This window comes from Catharus ustulatus, chromosome 2 (genome assembly GCF_009819885.2).
Source record: "Catharus ustulatus isolate bCatUst1 chromosome 2, bCatUst1.pri.v2, whole genome shotgun sequence".
NCBI classification, from domain to species: Eukaryota; Metazoa; Chordata; class Aves; order Passeriformes; family Turdidae; genus Catharus; species Catharus ustulatus.
The window spans coordinates 87,510,848-87,534,739 of NC_046222.1; positions in this window are offsets into that span (position 1 = coordinate 87,510,848).

Here is a 23,892-nt window from a genome sequence, read left to right on the forward strand (position 1 = left end):
CTCACCTTTTGGCACATAGGCATGGCCTACTCCTGTGCCTTTAAGATCTCCATCTTGAAGAATGTGCAACCTTCCAGGACCCCCTTGCGCCTCAGAATTGCACCCCAAGGGACTCTCTCAATCCTCTAAAAAGAACAAAATGCCCTCTGGAAGTTGAAGTTTTGCTAACCCACCTCCTTAGTTCACTGAGAATTGAAATCTGTCATTTAGTGCCAATCTTTCAACCATCGCATGGCTCACCGGTCTTTCTCTGTGCACAAGAAACAGGTTCAGTGGGGTGCCTTCCCTAGCTGGCTTCCTCACCAGGTGTGTTAGGAACTCTTCCACTTCCAGGAGCTTACTATACTGCTTCTATTTTAGTCACTGGGACAAAAAACCAAGATGTTGTAAAAGACTTGTCCTGATGATATAGTGATGTTATCTCTCTCTATATGAATAGTTTAAATCTTAAAAGGGATTTTTAAATCTATTCTATTGAATAGATTATAGTATAATTTTAGAAATGTCAGAAATCAACTTACTAGTCAGCTTTTTCATTTCATCATATCTCATTACTTTGGTATGATTTTGAATTGCTTCCCTTTCTTCTACTTCTAAATAAAATGTGCTAAAGAAGTGCCATTCCAACTCCACAGCTCAATTATTTGTGCAGAAAGAGATGAATTTCACACAGTGTCAGAATTTGGCAATATTTTGATTCCACTTTTAACTACAGAAGAATAAAATACCCTGGGGAATGCAGTGACAAAGAACTGAGAATAACATTCTGTTGTTCATTCTTCATCACAAAATACTGTGCATCTGTTTGTGGGGTACACTTCCATTCAAACCACTGGAAGTAGAACTTATGGTTAACCCTCACAACAATACTCATCATCCTTGGGGATTTTTCATTTGCTTTTCTGATTCCTCACCACTATATACATTTTCCAGAGGCACAAAATCCAGGTTTTGAACTCATTTGAGTCTAACCTCATCTTCATCCTTCCTTCTCCAAATGAACAAGTGTATTTAAATTATTAAATTAACTCTCAAAATCATGATGTCAGTATTCTTCAATGTTAAATTGATTTTTTTACAGTATCAAGAATGAAAGCATGAAAGAATGAAAGAATGAAAGGAAACTTTAATAGGGAGAGTTCATTGTTTTAGTTTAAATCTTGACTCATAAAATACTGAAGATGTCTATGGAGTGGAACCCTTAATTCATTTGTAGTTAGACAACTAAGACATTACCCTGTAAGGCATGAGCAGGTCTTACTTTAACTGAGGGCAAGACAGTTGATTATCTACATTATAGTAAACTAGCTCAGGGACAAAAGCACCATTGCAATTTTTTTATTAATATTTTTACCAATGTAATCCACTCAAGATCCTTCTCCCTGACACTAAGTTCCTAATCTTGCTGCCTACTCTGCTTTTCAACCCTTTCCTGTCTTTGATGCTTGCAAACATAACTTTTTTTTTCTTATGCAGATAAATAATATCACATTCCTCATCAGGAGATGTGATTGAAACCTTCTACTTGGAATGCGGGAGTTGTTGTATTATATTCCCTTGACCTAGGGCTATCACTTACTTGGTAGATACCCTTAGAGTCTTAGAGCTCCTGAACTAAACACTGACATCTCCGGAGCTCAGTAAAGCTATGCATGGATTCCCATCGGGCCTTCAGAACACCAGTGCTTCAAATAAGTGGGCCCAAAATTTTACCTAGTGTGAGTTGAAGGGGGCCCATAATTCATTGATTTCCATATAGGGATCTTTGGGCACTTGTCTTGATAGTGTAGAGAAATTTTTTGCCATTATTCAGCACTCCCTGCCTCCCTCATTAACTGTACAAAAAGCATATTAACTTAATATGGTGTATTTTAACTGATGATTAGGGACTTTCAATACTTAGATACTGTTTTTTTCAAACTTAGGTGGTCTGAATATTACCTTGGGTATTCAAAGAAGAAAAAGAAAATAGAAGTACAGTAAATTCACGAATACAAGCTGCACTGAGTATAAGCCGCATCTCTGGGTGTTTGTCCATAAATAAACCGCACCCGAATATAAGCCGCTCTGTCATTCGCAGTGAGGACCCACGTGCAACAAAGCTGCCAATTAGTAACAGAACCGCGGGAGGGCGGGGTTTACTGGCTGAGCTAAGACTGTGCAGGCTCGGCCCACTAGGGCCTGCTGACGGGGCCAGGTGGCCCAGCCCGGCGCTGCCGCTCGGGGCCGGCCGCCGCTGCCACTGGGCTCGGGGCCGGCCGCCGCTGCCACTGGGCTCGGTCACCCCGGGTCGGCACTGCCCCGCGGTGGCAGGCAGGGACGGAGCTTCCCCTGCTCCTACGGCAGCGGCGGCGGGCGGGGACGGAGTTTTCCCGCTCCTGCCGCAGCGGCGGCGGGCCAGGATGAAGCCTACCTGCTCCTGCCGCGGCGGATGGGGACAGAGCACCCCACCTCCTCCCCGAGCCGTGGCAATGGCTGCGCGGGGCTCCTGTCGGCTCCCCAGGCCGCGGGCTTCCCCCCCCCTCCCCAGGCCACAGCAATGGCGGCGCGGGCTTCCCCCTTCCCCCCAGGCCGCGGCAATGGCGGCGCGGGCTTCCCCCCCTCCTCCCCGGGCCGCGGCAATGGCGGCGCGGGGCCCCCCTCTCCTCCCCTGGGCTGCGGCAGAGGAGGAAAGAGAGCTCTCCCGCCTCTCTCCCCGCCGCCCGTGCTGCTGGCAGGGAGCCAGGGCAACAGAGTAACACTTTGTAACAATCGCGGAATGCCGGCTTTTACTGGCAGGTGCTTGGCTCGGCGCCCTGGCTGGCACGTCTGGGGTTGTAAATGTCAGAAAATTATTCACATATTAGCCACCCCCGACTATTAGCCGCACTTCCGGGTTTCCACCAAAATTTTTGTCAAATTGCTACGGCTTGTATTCGTGAAATTACTGTATTTAAAATCCCTTTGAAGCCTGATGGGATGTCTTCCCCTGCCAACACCTTAAGATGTTTCCTCATTAGATATGATAATTTCTGAAGACAAAATGTAAAAAAAAAAATAAACCCAAAACCACATTATACAAAAATAAATTAAATGTAAATATTATTACAACACAAAAATACTGACATGTCTTAAAAGTTAGCTTCATGTCAAATATTTTCATTTTCATGCCACTGCTGTTTCAATTGTGCACATTATACAAGCAAATAAAAGCCAACCTGCAAAACATAGGGTCTTGTGAATGATGCCATCCATGTAAAAATAGACCATTGCAGAGAAATCATTCTTTTTCAGCAGAAGAATGAAATGAAAAACAGGCACAAGAACACTGCAGTTTGTTGAGACTGTGGAGCTTCCAGACACCTGAAATTTTTCTGCACTGTTAATTTTTAATTTTAGGCTATAGTAGAATCATTATGAAAAACAAAAAGCCAAACACATGGTGTTTGGTTTTTGAACACATGTAGTTTAGGTAAAAAATAAAAAGTAAACAACAGCAGTCTAAGACACATCAGGAGGGAAAATACTAATTTCCAAAATTACTTTAAAAAGTGTGTTTTAGTTATGTTAAATCAGAGACTCGGATGTTTTCTGATAACTCTTCAACAAGTAGTTTCCCAAATATTTATATTTCAGTGCAATCCTATATTTTTGAAGTTGAACTTCAAATAACACTAAAAATGGTAGAATAGGATAAGATAAAAATAAAAAAAATTGAAGTAAAAAGCATTAGGTGTATATGTATCATACTGAACTTGGTTGTTCATTCCATGCAATACATCATAAATAATTTATTTAGTTTAGAAAGCATACCTGCAGGTCGCATTGGCATAATTGAGAAGTACTTAGTAAGGAATTGAATTGTTTTGCCTTCTATCACAAGGCAGCTTCTGCTGTGAAAGATGTTCACTTCATATAGTAATTAAAGGAAAAATTAATCTATGATATAGTATAAATCCTTTCTGGTTTGGGGTGAGTTTTTTTGTTTGAACAGTATTTATTCAACTTTTTTTTTTTTCTTGAGAGAAGGCAATGTACTATATGTGGTTAAAATAGGAATGCCACTGAGGAGATTCAGTCCCATCACAGTTCTGTTCCAATAGCGAACATAGAAATGTAGTGATGACTATAGCTTTGTCTAGTGTAGCTCATCAACACCTCAAGTTGTGATGCTTCCTTTATTCCTTCTGGAAACTGTTGATTTTTTTAATTTCTTTGGTATGAAACTTTCAGATTTGTGGGAACTGTATGGCAATCTGATTCCAGTTACATTACTATACACCATGGATCTCTGAGTTATTCAGACAACTCTATTATTAAATGAGACTTTAAGACATTTCATTACAAAGAACATAAAATTTCCATAGTATATATTACAGTTCTCAGCAGAAAAACAGATCAAAGAGTCACGTCATCAGAAAATGCTGTATTAAATGGTTGTTTACAAGAAGCCTTTTAACTCTATCTCTGCAACAAGAAATCATACAAGGTTGAATGGCTGCAGACATATTGCAGACTAAGTGCAGACAATTTATTTGCTGCAACCCTGCATTCCTGTAATGTTTCTCTGTGTGTCCTTTAGAGTAAAGTGGAAACACAAATAGGAAAGTGCCTTGCTTTGTGATAAATGAATGTGTCTGAAAGCATGAGACAGTGAGAACAGCCAAAGTAAGTGATCCAGGGCTGTGGAGCACATGAAAGAAAATGGGAGAGAATTCCTTTATAATGCCAATTTAACCAAACCTTCAGTCCCAACCTCCACAGCAGTCAACAGTTAAAATGAAGATATCATACTGTTATTCATGTTTGAAATTAGATTCATTTTTGAAGGAAGGAGACATGCTCTTATTTGTAATGTAGCTTTAGGTTTAGCAAGCTCTAAATAAAAATGTAGTGCCCATTATTGTGTATCTGATCCACAAGCACTCCTAAATATCTCTTCCTAATATGCTGATTCCAATATCTACTATCATATAGGTCTTCCTGCTCTTTCATGGCATCATTTCTGAAGAGTAGGATTTGATAGAACAGGGTTAGCAGAAGCAATTGGGATTATTGCTGCAGTGGAGGATCTTTTAAAGCACAATGTGAAGTTCTGATCTGCCTTAGTCTCATCATTCTTTATATAATCCATCTCTTCATCCTTTTCTTTCAACAAATACTTATGTAAAAGGACTAATAATTTACTTTTATATAGGCATCAAATAATGAATGCGTATCCACTTATCAATAATTGGCGCCCAGTTATTCTTAAAAAAAAAGTTTCATTTCACATTCTCTTTGTGTCAATAACATTGCTAGATTGTTGACTGTGAACTTACATATGTACTGTGTTGACCAGGAGTCCCTGTGAAGATATGGATGCTCAAAGTAGCAAACATTTCACCACATCCTATTGAGATATCAACGTGATGGTGACATCTGTAATGACAAGTCAGAAGTTGTGACACCAAACACAACACCAGCCCTTTCTCTGTGACACACATTTTGCTGTTTTTTATTGAAACACTAACCAAATGAACCTCTATGGCAGGTGGTGCTCTATGTAGCAGGTTCCTTGTGTTAGTAAACAGGAGGTTTTCTGAAACTTCTGTCGTGACAACTTGTCCTTAAAGGGCAGAACTCATTGCAATCCTCAGTGCTTGCAGCCTTGAATGACAGAATGATAAGTGATAAGACTACTTGAATTTGTACCAAACAAACATGAACTGGGGCCAGAATCTCCTCAGAACTGGGACAGATACATAAAGAGTGAATACATGCCTTCAGAAGGAATTTCTGAATTCAGAGAGCATAGGTAACAGTGAACCACCCGGAAATAAAAGCTGCAGAGGTAGCCAACATCCTTTCTGCATGACTCCTAACTAGTCTGGTTTCCTGAGTACAGTGTCACTCTTAAAGGAGAATTGACATACACTAGTCAATTTAGTCAACTGGTAAAATCAGGTTATTCGGCAACTTTGAACCAATCTGTCATGGCTTCCAAGGTTTTCCAAAATGGTGAGGATCAGCGTCAGTAGTTTTCTGAAGTTTTTGATGCCTAACACGGTGAAGGCCGTACATCACATTTTCAGGATAAATTGTTATGGTGGTAATAATAATCTAACAACTCTTGGACTGCTACTGCTTTTAGATATCAGAGAATTGCTCCACCTGAAAACCAGTGAAATTACAAACGTATCTGAAATCAGACCTGATTTTCAAATGGAAGTTTCAGTTGATGCTAGAGATGCTGAGGAAACTATTTGTCTATAGTTTATATTATAGAAATGTAATGATAAATTAGCTAAAAGCAGTACTAGAATCTTATTTGGTCAAGGAAAGATACAAGAAAGTGAACACAGAGAAAACTGCTAATGCTTTGGTGTTTGGGTAGTACCAGATTTCATTTTCTTTTGATGTTGTGGCCAGGACATTGCTAAACCTCATCAGCATTGATTTATGAAGCCAGATATAGATAAGATGGGAACATGTGGAATAAACATTTCAGTATTAACAGGGACAAAATATTGTAGATAGAAACTTATCTCACTGGATGAAAAGGGTTTATCTTGGGATGTCTCACTGTGTCTCTGTGTGTACAGGCAAATTTCCCTGGAATTCCAAAGTATTTGCATATATGCAGACACACATTATCTGAGTGCATTATTCATATTCAAATTATTTTTAGTAATCAAAAAAAGAAAATCATCTACTGAAGGAACACAGTTCTGCCAGAGATGCTGAAAATAAAAGTGATGTGACTAATAGCCGATCATCTGACAACATACTGGTGTGCAAAAAAAAAGGGGCTTAATTTTCTTCTTGAAGTAATTTTCTAGACTGCCTGCATGAAGTTCTCTTGTGGCAGTTTGCCTTTCTGAAATTTATGGATTGGATATGTGAAGAAAAAAAACCAGTGATTTGTCTGTTGAAAAATGTATTGATTTAAATAAGCTTTCCTGTATTTGCTGTTTGAGAATAATATAGTGCCAATTTAATGGTCTATATAAACTGTTTCATCTGTTATTGAATTTCAATGCATTCTTTCTGGAAAGACTTTTACCATAATTAGGCCAGTAGGAGTAACAACTTCAACAGAGAGATTTATTAAAGTAAAAGACAACTTGGGCTTATGAGGAACAGTGCATGATAGCCAAATAAGTGAAAATTAATCTAACCAGAATGAGAAAAAATGTATAAACACTACAGAAGGCTTAAATTTAGAGGTAAAAATATGAAGGAATATTAATGGTGGTTTTTTGCCTGCTTTTCTTCTTTCCCTTCAAATTCTTTTCCTTTCTGACCTCTATATCCCATTGTGATACAAGACCAAATAACAGTGGAAAGTGTTTTCTCATCCTTCCGCTTGTTCAGAGCTGCCTCTGCAGAATTACACTGGAGTTCTGGAATGATGCATTTGGGAACCACACTTGAACTGGCACCTGAAACAAGATAAGGTCATGTTCATGTGATTCTACTGGCATTTTTAGCTCATCAGCAGTAAAAAATAAGCACAGTAATAGTTTACAAATGTCATCTTTCTCCAACAAGTCACTAGGCAGTCCTCCTACCACCCTTGCTCTGCCTGTTACAGCAGCTATGCTTAGAAGTTGGCTTCTCTTCGCTGCAACACTGTCAGCAGTTGTCCCAGTTTCATCATTCACAGATTCAGAGTGAGAGGAAAGGAATAGATGACTTGGAGGTATCTCTCTTAACATATTTTGCCCCTAAAATCTAGCCAAATACAGAGACGATCTCCCTCCTGCCAAGAAGAATTAGCAAGGGCTGCTCACACTTTCAATGAACCTCACTGGCCTTTGAAATTTTTATCTAGTCTTTAATGTGTCACATATATGCATGAATGTATATATAAAATGATTTTGGAGTAATGCCTGCATGACAGTGTGAGATACTATAGTCATTGAGACAGTCCTAATATATTTTGCTTAGAGGGGCACTTTTTTAAACAACATGTTTCTTGGTTTTGCTTATTTTTCCATCTGCTTCAGTGACATATTTACAAGCAAAGATGAGAAATAATCACTGAGCATTATCACATTATTCCTACATAATTCCTTCACTAAATCCAACACTGATCAAATCCAATGAAAGCAAAATCTATTGCAATATATTACCTATCCTTTTTCTTTATGCAAAACATATACATAACAAAGATGTTGTTTAGCAGATACTGCACATGAGAAGATCCCGGAATTTTCTGATAAAGACATTCTCCAAGACTGCTACTGTACCATCCTAATCATAGGTTGAGGATCTACAGCTTGAACCACTCACCTTTGACACCCATCACACTGTCTGTTCTTCTGCCAGACAATTGCTACAGAGTTTGAGATTTATCTAAATTCAGGGGTTCATCTCATGATACAGGCTAGATGCAGATGGCCCATTTTAGAAGACAATTGGCCTGATAATATACACCTGAACAGAGGCATCACTTGGCAGCAGTGCCAGAAGTTCTTTTAGTAAAGAATCCATCTAGGCTGCATAATGAAGAAGGGATGTTCTGGCTTGGCTGCCTATAGGACCACTTCAGTATCAGGTAGTTTAAGAGTGCTCATGGCACGAGATGCTGCAGACGTATCTCTCTTATTTCGTTTTCTCTGTAAAATATCAAAAATGTGAAAGTCCCTGTCCTGCAATAGAGAGAGTTTTATGAAAGCAAGGCACTTGGACCATTAGCATGGTTTCCTTTATGTTCCTTGTGAAGGGAAAAAAAAACCAAAACGCAGTATTTAACCAGAGTGTTTCCTCTTGCAAAGAAACTTCCTTGTCCTAGCTGTCCTTCTGGGACTGTAACATGGTATAAATTAAGCATCAAATGTGATCTGGCTGTGTTATAAAATTATGGTTCTTCCCAGTAGAGATATCAAATTGAGACCATGGTTTTCAGAAGAAGACCATGCTCTTCTAAAGGCCTTGGAAAAATTGCAATTCCAGGCAGGAGGGATGCTACAAGCATTTTGGAGCAGTCTGAAAAGCAAATAATTGCAGAAAGAAATTGAAATGAAACAGAGAAAAATTAGAGGATGATAAAAGCCACCTAATGGAAAGACACTCTGTAGGAGAGAACTACAAACTAGGAAGTTTCAGGAACAGTAAAAATTGAGCAGAGGTCCAGAATTGGCCTTTGGCTGGCTTTTGCTGTGCTGTTGGAGATGGACAGGCAATGTTTAAAAATATACAGTTAATATAAGCCTAGATATGGGCATAGGCATATGTCTAACTGTCATTGTAGATATCCTGTGAGAATTTAGACATGGTTATCTATTCTTTCCAAGCAGACATTGCTTGAACTTGTGAAACTATTAAAAAAACCCAAAAAACAGATTTCTGAATTTGCTGTGTTTATGAAAATGTAAATTTTTTGTCAGTATATTGTGGAAATTTGAATTTATACTTAGTTGGAAAAAACCAGTTTGCATATGAAATGCCTTGCAGGGAAGAATCTTTTTGTTATTGTTGTGCTTTGTAAGAAAAAAAAAAAAATCATGACATATTTATGATTTTTTTCCAGTATTTCATGCATTCTGGCAAAACATCACACAGTAGCTATCAAGATAGTGAACAAATCTGTTGAAGGAAAGTATGTAGTCTGTGGAAAAAATTGCACATTTTGAGAGCTGTTTTCCTTCAGGTGAGTAAGTATCTAATGTGTGAAATTTGCATCTATTAAATGAAAAAATACTATTGATAAATTTATTAAAGGGATTCTAGGACATGATTTATCAAATTATAGTAATTACTATTCATGAACTTTTCAGTGATATCTTTGACTCCTGAAAATGTGTGTCACTCCTCTCCATGATTTGGGTGGGAGAGATTCCTGTGATAATGATGTAAAATCCAAATTTTTAATTTGTGAATAAATAATTGAAAAATAAATTGATCTAGAAAACTTATCTTCTAAGGAACTAATTTTATGATCCATAGCAGAAATAACTGAGGGCTACTGAGAAAATACTAACATTTTTTAATCTTTTAGAAAGGTGATAGTCTTTCACTGGAAATTAAATATATGATCAAAATGAATACGTGACTGCATGCACATTTAGAAGGCAACAATATTTTTGTTTTATTTGCATAAGTGCTATGTTGGAAATTTAAAACATTGAAGTAGTTAATTTAAGGGATTTTTGCATTTTATAATTTTACCTAAAAATGATGTGACATTTTGAAATTTGGCCATTATCATAGATAAAATAAATCTCAAAATACGTTTCATTCCTTACTTAAATTAGTATTTTGCATTGCATAGATAGATTTAAATTGTATCTGGTAGCAAATATATGCTGTATCCTTTCAAGTTCCAATATTGTTTTCATCTTTTTCCTGCTTCAAAAAATATTTAATTAATAATACGTTTTTTCATGGCTAAATGCAACTCTAGGAACTTTCATTTTCCATCCGCTAAAAAGCTCATTTCATCAAGTAAAATGTTACTATGTTTTCAAACATTTTTTTTAAATAACTCCTTATATAAATCTATTCTATTATTAGAATCTATGATTCTAATAAATTCCCATTTTTCCTTTCTTCCTTGAGTCATGCTTTATACGTCCTTGTGTTAAAGAATCACCATATCTTTTTCTCTCTTAAAAGAAACAAGAACTCAGTGAGAGGTGAATCCTGTTTTGTGGGGGATGTGTTGTTTCTCTCTACCTTCTTCTCTTGTAAATAATGCAGAACTGTCATCTCCTCTCCTATCCATTTTCACCCTTCCCATTTTCCTGATCAAGAAAGAAATGAAAGAAATAGTTCTATGCAGTTTTGCAATGGTGGTTGTAGCACATCAGAGAAATTGGTGCATTTTGCAATGATGCTTCTCTTTGTTGTACATTACAAAGGGAAAAAAAAAACCAAAAAAAAATGTTCAGGAGTGCTCCTACCCAGTGCTAATTCTTCCTCACTGGGTAGTTGTCTAATTTGCTGTGCATATTTTGAAAGCATAGTTGCGGCAAAATAAAAAAATGAGCACTGCCAAACACAAGAGAAGAACAAAAGTCAAAATTAATCCAAGATTTTAAGCCTCAGTCTCAGCACAAAATCTCTCTGACCAAAGTCTCTTTTATGGAACTATGTCTACTCTTCTGCAATCCATATATCCTTTTGGGCTTCCGTTTATGAAAAAAAATATTTGTTAATAGTTGATTGGCATGTACTAAGTATTTTCCATATGCTTTTATTTCACAAGAAAAAGATGGTAAAAATATCCCAAGAAGAAACAAAATCCAAGACTATTATTAAGTAGACCTCAGTCTTTTACCGCATTCATCCTTTTGAGAAAAATAAACAATATAATATGAGCAAATTAAACAAATCAGTTTATGAAAGAATAAAATATTTTATCAGAATAAAAAAACCTGCCTCCTCAAAAATGCACCTGTTCTAGATTTGCAGGTTGGGGATTTTGTGTGTCTTAGTAGTTGTAGCAGGCAATAGTTAGCCACATCTTGTCCATTCCACTTCCTCACGTATTCAGGTCTTTCATAACATACAAACAAACAAAAATCACAGATTCATTATTAAAACTACATTTAATTTTGAAATCTCAATAAATTTAATGTATGAAATAAGTAAGAACTCTTACAAAATTGTCTTTCATAAAAATTTTGCCTGGTTGATTAAGTTACTGTAATTAAAATTTCATCTATGTGGCATACATGTTTGATATGGCTCACCAATATTCGGTTGAATGAATATATATTTGAAAAATACTTGTCACGTGGGCTCAGATTGTCACATACTGGGAATGGCAGTGTGGTGCTATAATATTTCCTTGGCAACACAAGGGTTATTCAAGTGAAGAAAATGAAGTCTGATTTCATGCCATGTATTTTATTTCTGAAAAACTACACCAGTATCATTAAAAATATGTCATTAGAAGCAGAAGCTTTTATTCAATGATTGATGGATAATTCCCCCTGAGTAACAGATATAATAGATAGAAGCCATTTTTAATGTGTGTAGAGTCCACTGAACAAAAATAGTAGCAATAGTGTCTGAAAGCATTTATGTATGCCTGTTTCTTTTAAACTTTCATCAAGTTTCTTGTGCCAACATTTTTCAAAAAGGAAAACACAGTACAGCTGAGTTCATATCACTGCAAATTGTTGAAAATAGATTTTCATAAATAGGTTTATATAGACATTTCTATCGATTTACATATATTTTGATATTGTTATCTATTTGGTGATGATATTTACAACTTTAATGGTAAGTTTGGCTTTAAGCCAAACATTAAAACTTTTTATTAATTTTCTGCTTTATTGTTTTGATTTTATTCATTTGATTTACAAAGCTCCAAAAGTAATTGAAACTATTTTAGAGATCTGAACACCTTGTAATAAACCTTTACTTATAGAAAAAAACCTCGCAGCAGAATTACTTAGAGAACAAGTAATAATACCATGTATGGACAGATAATTGTCTCAGAGATGTGAAAACTTTTTAGGTGTATTGCTTTTTATAAAGAATTTTTCTGCAAGCAAATCAGTTTATCTTATCTGATGACTTTTTCTAAAAGAGATTTTAACCTTTCTGATTTATTTCTTTGTGCAGTGGTGAAGCAGTACTACAGAGGTGTGTGTGACAAATAAGTACTACTTTGAAACTGCAGGCATAAACATGCCTAGATATTCCAAACAAATGAGAAATATAACAATGAATATGGAAAGTATCATATACATGTCAAGATTTTTTTAAAAAATTAAAGGAATGATATCTAATCATAGTTTGTGTTTTGCCATCTACCCCATGTTATTAAAACACGAGGGCATTCAGAAATTACCAGCAACAGCTCAGGACTGGGTCATGCTCGGTTCTATGAACAAAATAACAACCAGTCAAGTCTGAAGGCTCTTGATTCTTCAAGAATAAATTACTACATTGTGAAGACAAATACTGATTGCTATTTATTTTGGGTTTACAGGATAAGGTTTTATCTTGTCTGTATCATTCCATACACTGGAGGTTTTTGATTGCAGTGTAAAAGCATATGATGCTGACAATATTCTGTTCCCCAACCATTATCTACAGACATGCTTTTTTCTCAGTTTGTTTTTTCTGTTCAAATCTAGAAGAAGCAATGTAAACCCTTTTTCCTCCTCCTCCTTTTCTCACTCCCAAATTTGTCATACCTTATCTTTATTTGTAGTGACAACGCATAAGTACAGAAAGAGCAATGGCTTGGACTCATACTATCTCACTTGTGGTTCTAAACTGACACAGACTTAGGAAGCCTTATAATCCTAGAAAAGTCTCTAAAAGCAATTGAGAGCAGTAAGAATCTAAGTCGCTCTTGTGAGAGGTTTTGAGTGTCCTCATAGGATGTTGTTAGCAACTCAATCATCTTTGAAATGTTTTTAGGAGCCAGGTCATCACTTGGTAGCTTCAGCTAAATGCCTAAAGCTGGCTATAAACTGGAATGAAACCAGCCCATAAGTCAGGTTGTCAAGTTTAGAATCGAAAACAATAAGATCATTCTGAAGTTTGTAGAGAGAAGAATTACTAGATATCACTTCTTCATTCAAAAACAAACAAGAAATCCTGAAAATATTTGAAGGGTTGTTAGAAGTGACACAATGATATAATAGAGTGGTGTCTCAGGAGTCACATTCTTTACTAAAATCAGGCATCTAAAATACCTTTCTAATGAGTCAAATTTGTTTTAAAATTTAGTATTGAGTTTACTAATGTCATTTTGGTTTTTTTTAATTTTAGAACTGCAATAGATCAAATGTTAATGTAACAGGCAATTTTTAATTTTTTTTTTTCAATCTAACGGGTGGGTAGTGAGAATATTCCACTACACACATCTCCAGTCTATGCTTCTGACATTCCATGTGTTCTGAAATACAAATATTTGCCAACTTCCATGCTTCAGGCTTAAACTCTACAAATTAAAATACATCCATGTATTTCAGCAGATTGCACTACCATTACATATGATCAGATAAAGGAATAAATTGCAGTTAATATAATGTCCAATAGGAAAAAAAGTATTTCCTTATATCTAGTAACAACACTGAAACAAAGAAGTGCAACCTAAATATGCAACTTCATAAAAGAAATGCAGAGAACCAAAAGTCCTCCCAGTATTCTGCCTCTATAAATGTTGACCAGTAAATGTTTGCATTAGAGATTCTGTTCCTACACACAAAAGTGATAGGTGAGTTGTAAACAGAAGTATTCCATGTCAGAGAAACCTCTGATTTAAAAAATCAGATAGACACCTAAAACCAGATCTAAGGATTGTGATTCACATTAAAGGTAAGGGGTCATACCTTTGGAAAAAGTTTTTGCAGTGTATTTTGTCTTGACCACACACAAATGTAACAGCTTTTAAAATATACTTGTCATATCCAAGATGGCAACTGCTACATGATTCCTTTATTATACAGCTCTAGAAAAAGTCCCTTACCTTTCAAATGTTTGAAATATGCTGTGGTATTAATCAGTCAAAATCATTGAATGCAAGTAAAAAGAGAGTAGGTTACAAAATGTGACTCTTGATTTGTTTTCTCTAATTGTGGTAATATTATAGACCACCTGTGTTTCAATTAGCTCTTCAGAAAGGTGTTTACCTGTAGAGCATATGATTTGCAAGAGGAGATGTAAATTTCAGTCATCAAGTGATCTGCACTAGGGACCATTTTGATTTTCAGTCATATTTTTAATTAATCTATCTAATTATTTTATTTTCAACAAGTTTTGTTTGACAAAATATAGACTCTTTCCTTTTTATAAAATGTTAGAAGGTGAAGCTTTAACTTTTACTTTACATAATTTATATGTTAGGGACCTAAAAATACGTAGCTGGAGATTTAATCCACCTAGATACCAGTATAACTTGCATTTTGTCTCCTTTCATTTTGGAGGTCATCTCCTTCCTCAGATTATAATGAGGTGTCTGCATATATTTATTGTATGTATGATTTAATTATGACCCATGCCTTTTAATTGTTTCAGGAAGGGATGTAACTTTTAGTAACATCCTAATTTTGTGCTTTTGGTATTGAGGACCAAATGGTTCTCTCAGCCTCATTTTAATGTCCCCATAATGTAAAGAGTTGTATTTATAGCTTATACAAAGTATACAACTGATATGTAACCAGAAAATGATGATTTATGAATTTAAATTAGAGAATTGGGGGGGGAGGGAGTTTATCTGTTCATTTCTCTTTTTCTTAATATGTATATTTGAGAATAAGGACAGAGAACAAGGGGAGACAGATAAAACGGGCATGTTCAACACAACAAAATAACAGTTCAGTTTCTGTTTTGTTTGGGAAAGGATAGAGAAATTCTTTTCCTATACATTTAATAGACCAATACCTATATTAGTAGAAAAATAATAGATTAGTCACCCAAAGACAAACTGGTGTCAACCTAGATGAAGGCTCATTTGTGCACTTTCTATTGGCCTTTGCGAGATAAGAACATTAACTGACCCTGTAAAGAATATGATTTTCAAGTTTTTTGTACACAAAAGGTGCCATGCTTTGAGGTTGTGTGAGGAAGTCCTGTAGAAGGCCATCATGAGTTTGCATTAAAAATCCAGGACTGTTGTCCTAGCCAAATACCACTCTGATGTCTTACCATTTCATAACTATTTTACTTTTTCGAAAATGATGCCACAGAATGAAGAACTATGATACATATGACCTCAATCCTGCCTAGTTTATCTAGCTGTTTCATTGTAAGATTTTCTAAAACAAAACAAAACAAAATTAAAAAAATATTTTTAAAAAGTAAAGAAAAAATTATGCAAAACTTCTCTATTAAATGTTTAAAGAATGTTATATTCTAGGGCTCTACACAACCCTGTGAAGGTACTTCTGTAAATTTATAAAATAATAATAACAGAAACCATCACAGCTATTTGAGCAATGTTCATTATTACTAGTATCTTCCTGCTGACATTAATACACTCTATTTTCTCCTTCTTCATGAACAGATAGGGAAGGAAAGAGAGAGAAAGGGTGTCTGAGGGAAAAAAAAATACAAACAAAACCTGCTATATTCTAAGCTGACACAGTTTTATGCATTTTCTTTCATAACATGAAATTATTGGGTGCCAAATGACCTGCTAAACAAAAAAGATAAGCAAACCACTTAGGTATAGTTAATAGAGTGCTAACTGAAACTCTAGCAAACAGTTATAGTTCACCAGCTTAGTAACACCGTGTAGGAAACAATACTCCATGACCCTTAATTAACATTATAAAATAGATTCACATGTTTTGGAGATTGTAATTGCGAGATTTTGCAAAGACTAAAGTGGTTAAAACTTACTGTGCATTGTTGTGTACTGCATATATAGGTTAATAAGATCTAACGGAAAACATTATGAGTCCCAATTACGGAACAAAAACTACCTTTTCTGTTCACGATGAGTGTTCTCCATAGACCTTTAAATTTTATTTAAAGGCTAATTTCTGCTCAACAGCTTCTCCTAGGTTTTATGGCAGGCTGATATTCATACACTGCATTAGATTTGGAGACTTACGGGTACTCTTTAAAATAAAATAAGCATTTCTCCTGGTTATTTTTTTTCTGTGCATGATATGAGTCATGTTCTTAAATTAATTTTGGGTGAAAATATGGTTTTATAGAAATAATTTGAGATTTTAATTTATGAGTTCCTTATTCTAAATATTTATATGTGTGAGTGGAGGGGAGAAAACTTCAATTGTTTCTCATTTTAATCCAGAGTCTATACTTTTGCTAGAGATCTACTACTGTAAAAGATTATTTGCCTAACACATCAATTAATTATTGCATTTTCAGTAACGTGAAAAGATGTTGTTCTCTGAATTCATGAAGACCAGGAAGTAACAAAACAGAAGGAACTATTCTAACAAAATTACTGATGATCAGTCTCTTCTCCCAAGTAAGAAGAGATAGGATAAGACAAAATTACTTTTATTATTGGGTATAAGGAAAACTTTTTTCTCTTAAAGTTTTGTCAGATACTGAAAGAGTCTATCAATGGAAGTGCAGGAGTCCTTATCCCTGGAGACATTTAAAATACATATAAGGGGGACTCTAAGGAACATAGTTTAATAGTGGACTCAGTAGTGTTAGCTTTGCAAGTGTTTGGAATTCATATCTTAGATGACTTTTACAATTTAAATTATTCTATGATTCTATTATCAAGAATTAATCTTCTCAAAATTTATTCGCTGCCTCTTAAAATTTAGATTATATAAGTTATATTGAATACTTGTAAAAAGCAATTCAACCCCAAATAGATGTTTCCAGATGTCTGATGAATCCCCTTTCTTAGGTTCTTGTACTTTTGATGTCCTAAAGAAATCTTAGAATGAATAGTTTAGATTTACAGACGCAGTTCTTAGGTATCACAGGCTAGTCCAAATGGAAGTCAATTTCCGTGTAAAATCAAGTTGATATTTTCAGATGAAAAAAAGATACTTGCCAATCCATGAGTAGATACAGCGAATCTGTCTCACAGAATCACAGAATGGGTTAGGTTGGAAGGGACCATGGTGGGTAATCTGATCCAATCTCCCTGCTCTGGCAGATTCATCCCAGAGCACACAGCACAGAATTGTGATCAGATGATTCTTTAATATCTGCAGTGAGAGAAAATCAACACTCTGTCTGGGAAATCTGTTCCAGTGCTCAGTCACCTACACAGCAAAGAATTTTTTCCTCATATTCAGGTGTAAATTCCTGGTCATCAGTTTCTGCCTGTTGCCTCTTGTCTTGTTGCTTGGCACCACCGAGCAGAACCTGGCTCCATCCTCTTGGCACCGTCCCTCTAGATACTGACAGACATTGATAGGGTCTCTTCTACAGGCTGAACAGGCCCCCTCAGGCTCCTTCAGCCTTTCCTCACAAGAGAGATGCTCCAGTCCCTTAGTCATCTTTGTCTCATCTGCTGCACATGGTCCAGGAGCTCCATGTCTGTCTTGTGCTGAGTAGCCCAGAACTGGGCACTCCAGATGTGGCCTCATCAGGGAAGAGAAGAGGGACAGGATCACCTCCCTCAGCCTAATGTTGATGCTCTTCCTAATGGAACTCAGGATACTGTTGACCTTCTTGCACCACCTGGTTCCTGGACAGGTTGTTGTACACCAGAACCCCCAGGCCCTTCTCCTCAAAGCTGCTTTCAAGCAGATCAGCCCTCAGCCTGTATTGGCACACAGGGTTATTGTTCCCCAGAACCCAAAATCTTATGGATTTCCTGAATATGTACTTACTTAGGAGACACATTTTATTTTCTCTGGTTAGTATTAGTCAAAGTGATATCTCTCTACATTCTTCACAAGTTTATATACACCAGGACCTAAGCTCAAAAATGGACCCTTGGGAAGAGGACAATAAAAATAATTGTTTTAGCAAGTAGCTACTCTAGCAAAACAAATAATAACATCTGATTCAATTTCTGCTTTCTTTTGGATCTATCCCAAGCTTTTATATAACAGCTGGGGACCAGTATGCTGCAGTAGTACTTTCCATTGCAGACATTATGTTTGAGTAACAAATAGGTATTTTACATGTTATATTGCTACTTAATAGGTTTCCATTAATAGCAGACCATTTTCTAGCAAGTAGCACTTTTAATCATAGTTTTTGCAGTTATATGCGTTGTAACAGTGGCCACAAGTTAGAGATGTTAAAAACACTTTATATATCCTCTATCAAATGTTCTAGTCTTCTGTATTGTACCTTTACCCCTCCAGCACTTTGCATCACCATTTCAATATTTTAAATTGCATTAATTTAGGAAGTATTTCTGAAGGTACCTACAGAATCATTAACACAAGACTGGAGCTCATGAGAAAGAGTGTCCCTGATTTCTTTTCTGTAACACAGCCATGGAAGAGTGCTAGACCTCCCAGCCAGGCATGAAAGTTTTACACCAAGAGAATAAGCCCAAACCAAGTCAGAAATCTGATTGCTGTATGAGAGGATCTCGAATGCATCTATACTTGTCTGTGAAAACAGTTTGGAGCTTGTGCAGGTAAGTGCCTTATTTTTCTGCTAACTGAACAGCATTGAATGAGGTCCCGTATTTGTTAAATCAGTGCCATCTGTGTTATATTTCCTCCCGTTCTCCTCAGCACAGGCATGTTTTGATATTATTCTATTCTGGCACACTCACTTTTCTTTTTAGTTTTAATTACTTTATTCTGTTTGCCATATGAGAAAAAAGACCAACCACATTTACATGGATGATACTTAGCACTTATTAAAGCATATTGGGTTTTTTATACATCTTCAGTCTAGAAACTTTATATTAGTAAAAGGTTATGGTAATAAACTTTAACATTTTTATTAATAATGCTTTAGTCAGCTGCCTGCAAAATCCTAAATTATGAACTTATTATAAATGTCAGAAGATTATTGATCTAGCCAGTCTCAAATTATGAATGCAAAATTGTTACATCTTTTTGGTACAATATAGACTGATATACTGTAAGAGAGAGATGGCATTTCTGTCTAGTTTCATGGATATTCATACTGTTAATCATAGATTTTATTCAATTCATCGTACATGGACACCAGCCCCAGGGCTAGACTTGTCCAGAAGAAATCAGTCCATTTGTGATGTTTAGAATCAATAGGCAACTAAGTTAAGTAAATGTCTGCATATGCTCTTTGCAATGCACATTTATAACATGTTTCTAGATAATTAGTTTTCTGTTTGCCCTGCCTGGGACAAAGACAAGCGATGGCATGTGATTGTGCATCAGTACATCAGAGAAAAAAAATTTTGCTCATCACTGGAGGGAACACATTATTTCAGTGAGTATTGAAGGAATGGGAAAAGATAGGAGTGATTTTAACCAAGGTCCTCCTGGTTAGTAACAGAAGGCAAGCTGAAAGAACTTGTCTCAATCTGTGGAAGAAAGAAGGAATTTAAACTTACATCATGTAGATTTCCAGAATCATAGGAAGAAGAAGTACATCTTCACAGGCTTAGGTCATTCAGACTTTATTTCAAATCGAAGTCAATCAGAATGGCTCTGACTTTCTCTTGGATTTTCTTCTAGAAGGATGAATATGGATAAAGTAGTGGTAGCTGTGTAATAAATTAATTCTCTATTAGAAGGGTTCAGATGTTCCCAAAAAGACATAGTTGCATTTCTTCTGTTCTGCTCTTTCCCTCCACTCCTCAAACCTAACTTCTGCAATGATGAAAAAATGAAATGATAAATAAATACAATGAAAGGAAGGGGGAAGGGGAAAGGGGAAGGGGAAGGGGAAGGGGAAGGGGAAGGGGAAGGGGAAGGGGAAGGGGAAGGGGAAGGGGAAGGGGAAGGGGAAGGGGAAGGGGAAGGGGAAGGGGAAGGGGAAGGGAAGGAAAGGAAAGGAAAGGAAAGGAGAAAGGATGGAATAAGGCAATTCCAAATGTTCATCTATAACAGAGTTCTTACACAGACAGGTTAGAAAATGTCCGTCCATTTCTGAATTCACACTGCTAGTCTGACACTGGTTTTACCATATTAGAAGTGTTTACATACCAAAATAATTAAATAGTTTATCTGGTTAAACTATTATTAGACTGTATATTTCTTTTATTAGTTCAAGCCCATAATTTATTTTTTAGAGAATAATTTTAACCACTAATAAGAATTGCAATTCCATCTAATGAGCATTTTTAATCAAGAGCAATATGTTATTATGGCAGCAGGATCCTTATTTTTAGCCAAGAAGTCCAGATTGCTTAGAGGAAGAGATTCGGCTGGAAAGTCTTCATGTTTTTAAAATCTAAACATTATGTACTTCAGTATATGCAACAACTGACTAATTTCTTTCCTCCCTTACATCCTCCCTTACCTCATTACTTCTTCCTCCCTTTGTTTACCTCTGCGTTTTTGCCTTCCTCAGTTCTTTTCATATGATGGAGCTTAGTAATTCCTTTTTCTCATCTTACAGAATCACGAAGATACATAACACTTCAAAATACAAGAATTTGGCAAGTACAACACTTGTAAAGTCTCTGTAGGCTGATTTTATTTCAAACTGAAGTCAAGTGCATTAATCTACATCCTGGTTTTAAAGCTGTGCAAAAATAGAAGGATTTTTTTCTCTTTTTTCCTTCCCTTCTCCCCAGAGCATGAAATTATTGTGAAATGTTGCATAAACTGGAGAAAAAATTTCCATCGAGTGCAGTATAGCTAAATATAGAGGTAATTCAAGTTTATGCTGCACCAGAAATACACAGTTAAATTCATCAAACTCTGGCCAAAACCTTAAAAAATTGAAGAACACATATGATGCCAAGATATATCTTAATATGCAATCTTAATTCATATTTCCTTTCCTTGTAGTTCTGTGGTCACTATCTAAACATATGTAGGCATTCCTTTTGCCAGGCAAAAAAACAGTTCCTCTCTCCTTCACTCCTAGGAGTCTCATAAGTGTAATAGCTTAAACAAACACAAAGGAAATTTTCAAGAACATACTGACTTTCCAATAGTTTGAGCTAACTGAAAAATAAAAAACAATATAATTGTAGTGGTAAACAAAAACATTTTCATTACAAGAACTTCCCAGTAGCTCTTCACATGAAAGAAAAGAAAGATATATATTTGCTGTTAATGTTCCCTTATATATACTGGATACCTCCAGGTCTCACTAAAGAAAACTAGTAACTCATATTTAGCTCCTGAAAATTTAGTTTATCTGTACCTTATAACTCCTGCAGATATTTGTAGTCCCCTATAAACCTTGTGTACTGAGAACTAATCAGAGAATCATGGAATGCTTAGGGTTGAAAGGGATTCCAAAGCTTGTCTACCTCCAAGACCCCTGCCATGGGCAAGGAATCATCTACAGGAGCTGTTAGACAGATCCCCATCCAGGCTGGTCTTGGATGCCTCCATGTATGGGGACTTCATAACCTCTTTGAGCAACCTGTTTCATTATCTAACCACCGTCACAGTAAAAAATTTCTCCCTAATATCTAATTTAAACCACCCTCCTTCAGTTTAAGGCCATTTTTCCTAGTCCTATCACTACATATCCTTGTGAAAATCCCTCTCTAGCTCTCATGTATCTCTCTTTAGGTACTTGCGGGCTGCTCTAAGGTTTCTACGGAACTGTCCCTTCTCCAGGCCGAACAGCCACAACTCTCTCAGCCTGCCTTTGTGGTAGAGGTTTTCCAGCCCTGTGATCACATCAGTGGCTCCCCCTGTGGCCTCATTCCAGTAGATCAAGGTCTTGGACACAATACTCCAGGTATGATCTCACAAGCACTGAATAGAGGGGCAGAATCACCTCCCTTGCCCTGCCGGTCACTGTTCTTTTGATGCAGCCCAGATGTCATTAGCCTTCTGGGCTGCAAGTGCACATTGCCAAGTCATATTGAGCTTTTTGTACATAAAACATCAAGGCTTTCTCCCAAGACCTCATCTCAATCTTTTCTCTTCCCAGCCTATACTGGTGCTTGGGACTGTCCTGACCCAGGTGCTTGAACTTGCATGTGGCCTTGCTGAACTTCATGAGGTTTGCAGAGATGCCTCTCAAGCCTGTTCAAGTTCGTCTGGATGGCAACCAGCATGTCAGCTGCACCATAGAGCTTGATGTCGTCAGCAAACTTGCTGTTCCCCTGTCCATGCCACCAACAAAAATGTTAAAGAGTGCTGGACCCAATACTAACCCCTGAGGACCACCACTCATCATCATTTTCAACTCGGACATTGAACTGTTAACTGCAACTCCTTGAGTATGACTGTCCAAACAAATTTTTAATCACCAAGTAAATCTGTCCATCAAATCCATGTTTTTACAATTTAGAGACTAGGATGTTGTAAGGGACAATGTCAAATGCACACTGAATATTTTGTCTCCATGTAAATCTCTTCTTATTTACCATTCATTATTTATTTCTGTTATTGCTTCCACAGCTTGGCTACATTTCCTACTAAGCCTAGGAGTAGGACAGCTGCAATTTCGGAGATTTGTTGATGAACCCATTTATATCCTGATCTTCGAGTAAAGCAATCAACCAATGTAATTAGAAATCTTTCTTCATTCAATTGTCTGAAAGCACCCTCTTTTAACTAGAAATTATTTCTCGTGCCTAAATAAACTCATGCCTTTGACAATAGAATTTCATATCATTTACTTTATTTTTCAGTCTGTGATGTACTACATTTCTTAACATGGGGTTTTTTATATTTTAATATAGTATCTAAAAAAAAATTCAGCAGCAAAAGCAAAATCATTAATGATATAAGCATTAACAACACAAGAATATTTTTACAACTATATTGATACTTGTATTGGCCTGAGGTATGAAATTCCTTATATTCATTATTGTAGTTTCTAAGTACTTGTGTGCAAGCATATAAGAAAAAACATGATTACAGATAAGTACTGGGAGTATCTACAATGTGTTTAAATGGAAAATTCTATCAATATAACATAGGAGAACTTTAAAAAGCATGTATTCACTTGCATATTCAAGAAACACAGCTGGCGCATACTGAGGTTTTTTCAATTTCATATAGTTAAGAATAGATTTCTGTATTGAACACTACACTAAAGACATACTTCTAATCCATTTTTGCAAAGTATGATCTTTTATAATGACAACTCAATGAGAAACAGAGTTTTGAGAAAGTAATTGAATTAACAGCATTGAAAGGTAAACATGTAATCAATCTATTACAATGTTTTATCTATTAAAAGCACCCTCAGAAAATGCGTATGGACATTTGCCTAACAGTGCCAAGAATCTTTTCTTTGTGAGGTCTGCACATGAAAAATAACTAAATATTAGTGAAGTTGCCAAACAAACAACTGTAAAATGGTACAACATGGAAACACAAGATGAACTTTGATCAAAGTTATTCAGTCACAAGAAAATATATAATCTATTTTTCTTATTTGGCATTGTAGATGACCTGTTTATTAACAATAACAGCAACAAAA